Genomic DNA, 8836 nt, shown 5'->3' on the forward strand with positions numbered 1-8836 from the left:
GCAAGTGGCTAGGTTTCTCTTTACAAACCTGCCAAAGGAGAACACCAGCCCTGCTCTTTACCAGTCACTGACAGATGCTGGGCCTCTGCCAGGCGGCCAGAGCCATGCAGGGCTTGGTGAGGGTTTCCCAGACATCTGATGTCTCTGCTCTCAGACTACAGGATGGAAGAAGAGGCTGTCTGCAAGTGGAGGAAGATGAAAGAATCCGTGTGAGAGTCAGGTGGCTTTACAAGACGAGGATGCCTAAGGGCCAAGGTGGCGGTGGCGGTGGTGGGTACAAGCGTGTGTGTGTATGTGCGTGTGTGTATAGATGTGTGCATGTGATGCGCATGCCTGGATTTGTGCATGAGTATGTTCATGTGTATACATGTGTGTGCATGGTGTATGTTGTGTGTGCAGGCATGATGTGTGTGTGTTTGTGTGTATTCCATGTGTGTGTTTGCCAGGCTGGAAGGGTCACTCCTTAGAAGGCGGAAGGGACTTTCTCACCGACCTGGTTTTCCTCTCTCCCTCCTGGTCTGGTCTCTGTCATTCTTTGTAGCTCCCTAACCCCAGCCTTCAACACCTATCAGCTTGTTGTACTTCAGCCAACTTCAGTTTCAAATTCACGGGCAGCCCTTGATATAGACAGCCATGAGAGAACTGTGTTTTCTAAGTCAGGACTGTGGCATTATGTTTCTCAGCAGGAAAGACCCATCTAGATTCAGTGGCTGGGACGTTCAGTCTCTGCTTGCTTACATTTCATAGGCAGGGATTGTGGAAAGAACGTATACATTCTGGTTCAAATTCTGGTTCCACCTGTTACCAGCATTGTGACACCAGGCAGTTCTTTGAACCTCATTTTTCTCCTCTGTGAGATGGGGTGGTTGGTACAGCTTGCTTTGGAGGGCAGATTGGAAACAGATCAGACTGCAGAGCTCTGCGTGGGTAGTGCTCAGTACCTAGAAGGGAAGTCTCTTCCTTTGTGGGGGCAGTCAGTGCTTGAATGCTTGTCACAGTGCCTCTCCGGGTGGCTAGCGAGTGGGAGCTCGTGCACCAAAGTGACTGTGAGTGACATCTGTTCCACCAGCTCCCCTGTTCAGCTCAGCCCTCACACACTGCTTCCTTGGGTCATTTTCCCCCTCACCCTGAGGTCAGGCTGCGTCCTGCGGCATCGCGTCTTCGCTGTCTCCCAGGGCGCATGCGCAAGTGCGGGCCCCTGATTTGCCTGGTCTCCGCCTCCGCTGGGCCCTGGGTCTTGCCCATCATTGCATTACGCGAGCGTGGCCTGTATCAGAGAAAACCGCTGAGCGTGACCCACGGGCTAGATTGAGGTGCCACACGTGCATTTAACACAGAATATGGGGTTTTGATTCCAGTCTGGCCTCTACCAGCTGTGTGGCCCTGGACGAGGCCATTTACCTCCCTCTGGGCCTTCAGTTTTGTACTCCGAGGAGAAGGTTGGATCCCATTTTTCCTTTTCTTATTTTTCCTCTTAAAATTTCACCTGTTCTCCCTCAAATAAAATCTCTGGGACCCAGACACATACACCAGGCTCACAGGTCAAGAGGGGCTGCTGTGGTTGGAGATCCCAAAGGCCTTCCATACGGTGCCCCCTCCTCACCTCCTTCCTACCGCTTCTGGGAACATACTAGAACAGAGTCAGGAGCGCCTGACTACTGGGAGGTGGGCTGCCTCTCTGACAGACCGTGGGTCAGTCCTGGGAACTTTCTATGTCTTTTTTTTCTTTTTTTTCGTCAGAGAATTAAACCTTTGGCCTGAGCTTATTTTCGGAATGTGTATTTCTTGTAGTGAAGCATGCATCGAGACCAGCACAGTAGGATGTTCTGTCTAGCGGTTCTCTAAGCTGTTGGTATTAATCCTGTACTTTGGAGCATCCTAAGGACATCCAGATTTGGGGTCCCTTCCCTCTAGCCGGGTCCCCATGCTGTAGGAGTACATGGGATTTAGCCGTGGGATTTCCGCCTCAAAGAAAGATGTGACCTGGACGTGGGCAGTTCGTCTTTTAGACCAAAATGAGTCAGTGTCATTTCAGTGACAGTTTGATTTTGTCTCATGATCAGAAAATCAGGCAGGGCTTTAAGGGGGCTGGAACACAGGATGGGAGTTCTGTCGGGGAGATAGGGTAGCGTGGCACAGAGCCACACCGCGTGGTCTCCATGGTCACAGTCCAGGGTTCAGATTCTACAGCTCACCTGTACTGGCCCAGAGGCCTCCAACTGTGAGATGGGAACACTGACCCCTAGGATTATGGGGGTGGAGCATCAAGGAATAGTGTGCATGGCAAATGAGCTCTCAGATGACTTGGGCTGTTAGTATGACAGGATCCAGGGAGAGGCCGAAATTGGGAGGAAGAGATTAGACCCTTAGCACTGGGGGCAGAGCAGAGGGAGGGTGCTATAAACTGCATGTCTCCTCAGAATTCATATGTTGAAATCCTAACCCTCTAATGTGATCGTGTTTGGAAGTGGGACCTTTGGGAGGTGTTTAGGTCGTGAGGGCAGAGCTTTCCTGAATGGGATCAGTGTCCTTTTAAAAGAGACCCCAGGGAGCTCCCTTGTCGTGTGAAGTTAACGCCAAAAGGCGACTGTGAGCTAAAAAGGAGACCCTTCCTGCACAGCACATGGGTATGCTGGCACCTTGATCTTGGACTTCTGGTCTTTAGAGCCGTGAGGCATACATTTCTTTGGTTCATCAGCCACCTCGTCTATGATATTTTGTTCTAGCAGCCCACAGACTTAGAAGGGTGTCTAAGCACAGAATCCGAGGCTATGTGATAACCAGGCAGTGATTTTCAAAAGCCAGTTGCAGTATCTGGACCTGACTCTACTTATCATCACCTAGAAAGTTTGTCAAAATGCAGATTCTCACTCACAGCCCTAGGTATTTGGCGTATTGGTGGCTAAGATTCTGTAGTTTTAACCAGTGCCCAAGATGATTCTTATGAATGGTCAGAACAGGACACTGACTTTTGGAGTCAAAAGAATAGCTTTGGGATCAGATTTTTGAGCCTGAAATTTCATTCCTTAGCTTGCTGTGGGCTTACCTTCTCTAACCCTGTTTTTTTGTCTGTGAAGTGGGGGAGAATTCCTGCCCTCCCTCCCTGCGGGTTGTTTGAAGGCTCAGATGGAGGAACCTGGTGGGCTACAGTCCATGGGGTCGCAAAGAGTCGAACATGACTGAGCAACCAGCACAAACACAACAACCGACAATAAGATGCTGAACAGAAAAGCGCTTTGCAAACTAAAACACTGCGTAGATATTCCTCCTATTAGGAGTAGCAAGGACGGCCTACATCGTTTCGAAGACTTCCTGCTCACTTTGGCTCTGTCCACCAGGGGGCAGCAGGTGCACACGCATGAAACCTTGGAGGGCCTCTCCTGCACCGGTGAGCCTGCCCCAGAACCCTGTGAGGGTCTCTCAGCAGTCCTCAGGCTATGGAGGAACTCGATGTGGCTCCAGAAATTTTCTTCAGAGATGCAGAATATCTTCCATTATTCGTTGACTCCAGTTAAAACTGCTTTCTCCTTCCAAAAAGAGACCATAGAAATCAGTAGGGACAGTTAGGAAAGCAGGCTTGGGATGCCAGACTGGAAGTTAGGGCTGCAGGTCAGCGCATTAGCTGTTGGATCTAAGGGACCAGGGATGCAAAGGTGGATCAGGCCCTGATATTGCCTTGAGGACTCCCTGTCTTCAAAATAATGGTGAATATTTCGGGAGTACCACCCATGTGTCAGATGCTGTTCTTGACTCCTGACGTGTCCTCTGATGAGAGTCCTGCAAGGGACGTATGAACTCCAACTCCACTTGACAAAGGAGGGACTAAGGCCCACAGGAGTTAAATCCAGTTCCCACGTTTAGGTATCTGGATACATGGGTATGGGCGGTCTGGCTCCAGAGCCCACGCCGTGTCTGGTTTGGTGGGGAGGTAGGCGTGATCAGGACAGCAGTAGACGCAACAGGAGACGCATGCCTTTGTTACTCCTGTCCCCAGGCCTGCTGGTGACGCCTTCTGAGCCAGGCAGTGGGCTCCCGTCTTGTGATGGCAGGTAGTTCAGCCACTCACTGCTCCTCCTCACCCCCCTCCCTGGGTGCTGGACAGCCCTTTAGTGTGATCCTTGCCCTCCTTGGTGGTGCCCTGGGTTCCTGGAAGAAATCAGAGGGAGAGATACTGTACTTCCTGCCTGTTTTTTTTTTTTTTTTCCAGATGTCCCCAGGGACCTGGTAGAAATCCAAGCATCTACCTTGGGAGCTCATGGCCAAACATGCAGGAGACCCAGCCCAGTGTCAGAACTTTGTTACATTAACAGAAGTGTTGTCTCATCCCACCTCACTCATATGACAGAGCCCAGTGGGATTCATCTCATCTGGCCTTGGCAGGTGCTGTGATTCCGCCCAATCCCATTTTGCCTTTTCACTGATTGCCACTGGGAATAATTATGACAAATCTTTGTTAAGCTTTTACTAAGTTTATCAAGTGCTTTTGTATGTGGGTGGGTTAGTCACCTAGTCGTGTCCGACTCTTTGCAACCCCACGAACTGTAGCCCGTCAGGCTCCTCTATCCCTGGGATTCTCCAGGCAAGAATATTGGAGTGGATTGCTGGTCCCTTCTCCAGAGGATCTTCCTGACCCAGGGATCGAACCCAGGTCTCCAGATTGCAGGCAGATTCTTTACCATCTGAGCTACAGGTAAGCTAGACCCTAAATCTCAGTAATCTTAGGAAGAAGGGACTTTTTTTCTTCAACATTATTAATTTAATCTTCCAACACTTATTATTGATTATTTAAGGTATTCCTAAACTGTGTTGTGTTGTTTAGCAAAAGCAGTCTCCTTGTTTGAAGTCTTAACTCTAACTTTATTATTATTATTATTATTTTAGAGTATAGATGATTTACAATGTCATATTAGTTTCAGGTGTACAGCAAAGTGATTTAGTTACGCATCTATCCTTTTTAACGTTCTTTTCCATTATAGGTTATTACAAGATATTCAGTAGAGGTCCCTGTGCTATACAGTAGGCCTGTGTATACAGTAGTGTGTGTATGTTATTTACATTGTAATTCATCCCTCCCCTGCTTTTTCCCCTTTGGTAAACGTTAAGCTTGTTTTCCAGGTCTGCGTCTATTTCTGTTTTAAAAGTAAGCTTATTTGTATCATTTTTTAAGATTCCAAGTATGAGTGATATCTTGTGATATTTGTCTTTCCTGTCTGACCTACTTTGCTTAGTACGCTCATCTCTAGGTCCAGCCATGTTGCTGCAAATGGTGTTATTTCCTTCTTTTTATGGCTCAGTAATATTCCATATATATACACACCACATCTTCTATATCCATTCATCTGTCAGTGGACATTTCTGTGTCTTAGCTGTTGTAAATAGTGCTGCTATGAACATCGGCTGCATGTGTCTTTTTAAATTAGAATTTTTGTCTTCTGGATATAAGTCTAGGAGTGGGATTGCTGGATCATATGGTAGCTCTATTTTTAGTTTTTCGAGGAGGCTCCATATTGTTCTCCATGGTGGCGGCACCAATTTACATTCCTACCAACTGTGAAGGAAGGTTCCCTTTTTTCTATAAGGAGGGACATTTTTTATCCCCGTCTTACAGGTGAGCAGGTTGAGGCACAGAGAATTTAAATCACTCACCCACAGTCACATAACAGGAAAGTTAGAATCGCGCTGTCTGCCTTTCAGTCCTGGGTGCGCGTGCGGTGTGCCGGTGTGGACGGTGTGCCGGTGTGGACGGTGTGCCGGTATGGGTGGTGTGGCAGTGTGGATGATGTGCTTCTCAGTGTGTGCGAGATGGGGCGAGGCCCCGGCCTCCTGCGAGTGAGCAGAGCAGCTGACAGCTGGCGGATTAAATGAGCTGATTGGCGAGGTCTGGATCCAGGGCTTAGGACCTGCCCTGTGGAAACCTCCTGGATCCAGAACTCAGAACAGCTGGTTCCCTTAGGAGACTCTGGGTGCTGTTCCCAGAAGGGGTTGGGGAATCTATACACCAAAACAACCAACAACCAGGGCAGGATTTGTGCACATCTTGGACATGAGGCATCCCCCAGCCAACCTCTTTCCCCAGAGACAGTAAGCTTGTGCCTGTTCAATGTCACCCATGAACTTGATGAAGACCCGGGTGCAGATGCCCTCTGAGGATGCAAGGGGTGGGCTGGAGGTGCTCCGTCTACACTGGCCTCAGCTCAGTAAGTAACTGGGAGGAAAATCAGGCTCCCAACTTTTCTTCTTTCCTGCCATGAGCAGCATCCACTGATGGTCCATCTGCCTCCAAGGGGGGAGATGCTTAGGAGGACAGAGGGCCAGTCTCCTCTAAGTGACACACGCTGTCCTCAGGTGCGGCAGAAAGCAGCCTCCACACTTAGAGTGAATGCAGACAAGCCAGGCTGCGGGGCCAGTGTGGTGCAGTGATGGGCAGGTGTGGGCCGGGGCTCCAGGGCAGTGACTCTTGGTGGAGACGAGGGAGTCTGGACTTTTGCAGGGGAGCAGACCAGAATTGATCATGCCAACATGAAAACCCTCCTGGCTTGAAGCATCTGCTTATTTTTTTTCATTCTTCCAGCTTGGCTCAGAGAGAGCTTTCTCAAAGATGGATCCAGCCTCCTTAGCATTGCCCTGGAGCAGATAGCTGGAGACACAGCAAATGATCCGTGAAGGGATGGGATTTGTATTGACAGACACATGTTTATCCAGATCAATTAGGGGAAATTATTTTTCTTGCAACGCTCCCCAAACAAGGCTTTGCAGCTGATAATGAGTTTGAACTGCACAGTGCGAATGACAGAAACGTGAATTGAGACAAGAAGATGATTTGCCAGATGGCCTCTCAGGGAGGGCGCTGTACGGTTGGGAAGTCAGACGTGGATGACCCCTTGGACCAGAGGGCAGGATGCTCTGTAAATTGCTCTGCATAGTGAAGGAGGGAGAGGTGTGAAGTTAGGGTTTGAAGTTGGGGAGGGAGTGACTGGCTTTGAAAGCTGATCCTCAGGCAGAGGAAGGGCAGGAGAGAGGGGGAGAAACAGCACTGCTGAGAGGAGAGGGCCTGAGGATTCAGGTAGTCAGGTGGGGAGCTTCTCAAGGGAAGTCCAGGGTGCTGGGTGATGTGGGCCTGCCTTCCCTGTGAACACATGAGTCGCCAGTAAAAATTATTAAGAAATCCCCCAGTGTGCGGTGGGCAGTGTCTCTTCTCTACTTCCCTTGCCCTGTGAGGCCATCCTGCATGGGCTCCTTGCCCTCTGGCTTTCTTTGGGTTTGGGCAACAGAGAGCTTTGGGTTTGGCCAGTGGGGTGCCCCCATTTATGTCTGGGCGGGGCTTCAGGGAGATGGAGGAGAGCAGTGGTAGTGGGGAGGCTATTTGTTTTCCTATATCCCCATCACCTTGTGCTGGGGGTTGTGCTGATGGCAGGGAGGCACCTGATCTCCTGGGGTGTCTCTGCACCCTGCCCATACCTTTGCAAAATGTCCCTCTATTAAACATTGCCTAAATGATGCTCGTTTTGATCACTCTGGCTGTTTCCTGCCAGATTCTGACCAACCCACCTGGGGTCAGTGCGTTTCTCTTGGCAGTCTGTAAAGGGTTGAGTTTTGCATTGCGTGCACTCAGACAAGCGAAGAGCTGGGTTCAGTTACAGCAGACACAGACAGGAGCTCTCCTGGGGTGTCCTGGCAGCCCTGCTGCCCCTTGTGGCCACGGTCACTTGGACATGGGCATCTCAGAATACCAGAGTGGCTCTGAGATGTCATCAGGGCTGAGACCCCTTCGGCCTTCATGGGATGGTCCTCCTTCCACAGAGACTGGGAATAGCCAGAGTCGTAAGACACAGAGAGTGGGGGATTGAGGTTTACTGGATGTAGTAATTTCGTTGGTGTGGAAACCGAGGCTCTAAGTGGTTCAAAGTTACACGTCAAGGAGAAGGCAGCATCGAAGGAGCTGGAGTGAAAACAGGGCGCCTGGCCCAGGATCAGACACCAGAGGAGGTGTCAGATGTAAACGCAGAAACACAAAACTGTGAGTACAGGGTTTGTGTGCAACATTATATACATTTTTAAAAGACTCTTGCTGTATACTGAGGCCCTGCAGAGAATCTTTACTAGCCCTGTTTGTCCTGCCAGTCACCCAGGAGGGTGCAGATCTCAAAGTAGCTTTGCCTGTGGGGAGTTTGGTAGGCCTCTCTTCAGGGCCTGTTCTCCCCACCCCCCTGCTGCTAGCCTGGCCCTGCCCCAGGTCCTGGCCCCTCCCCCAGGTTCTGCGTCTGTTGGTCTGTTGGTATTGGTCTTGAAGGTGAGCCTGGCGCCTGTTGTGTGGTGGGTGAAAGCTGCTTTGGTTCCAAGAGTAACATGTGTCCATTTTCTGCTTTCCAGATGTTGCTTCTCTCTGGGTCCAGTTCCGTGGCTCCCTGGAAAGTGATATGATGACCTTGGGCTTGAGCCCAAAGCACACAGGAGATTTTTGGCAGGTTGAGGGTGGGTTTGTGCCAATCCACTTAGAACAAAAAACATTGTGTGTTGTGCTCACGTGGAGGAGCGTGTCTGCACCTGCCTCCTGTGGACTCAGGGCAGCCGCCACCGGCAGACCAGGGGGGCGGGCAGCTGGTCCCCATGGAGGAGAAGCGTCAGGATGTGTGGTAGAAAGGATTCGTGGGTGGGGGCTTGACGGGAGAGCAGGCACACCCTGGCTGTGGAAGCAGGACCCCTGGGCTGCAGCGACCATTGATGAAAAATCAGTGACCACATAAAAAGCAGATACTGGACCCCTCAATGGTTTAGGCAATGGCACCCCACTCCAGTGTTCTTGCCTGGAAAATCCCATGGACGGAGGAGCCTGGTG

The sequence above is a fragment of the Ovis aries genome, chromosome 19 (genome assembly GCF_016772045.2).
Source record: "Ovis aries strain OAR_USU_Benz2616 breed Rambouillet chromosome 19, ARS-UI_Ramb_v3.0, whole genome shotgun sequence".
Lineage (NCBI taxonomy): Eukaryota > Metazoa > Chordata > Mammalia > Artiodactyla > Bovidae > Ovis > Ovis aries.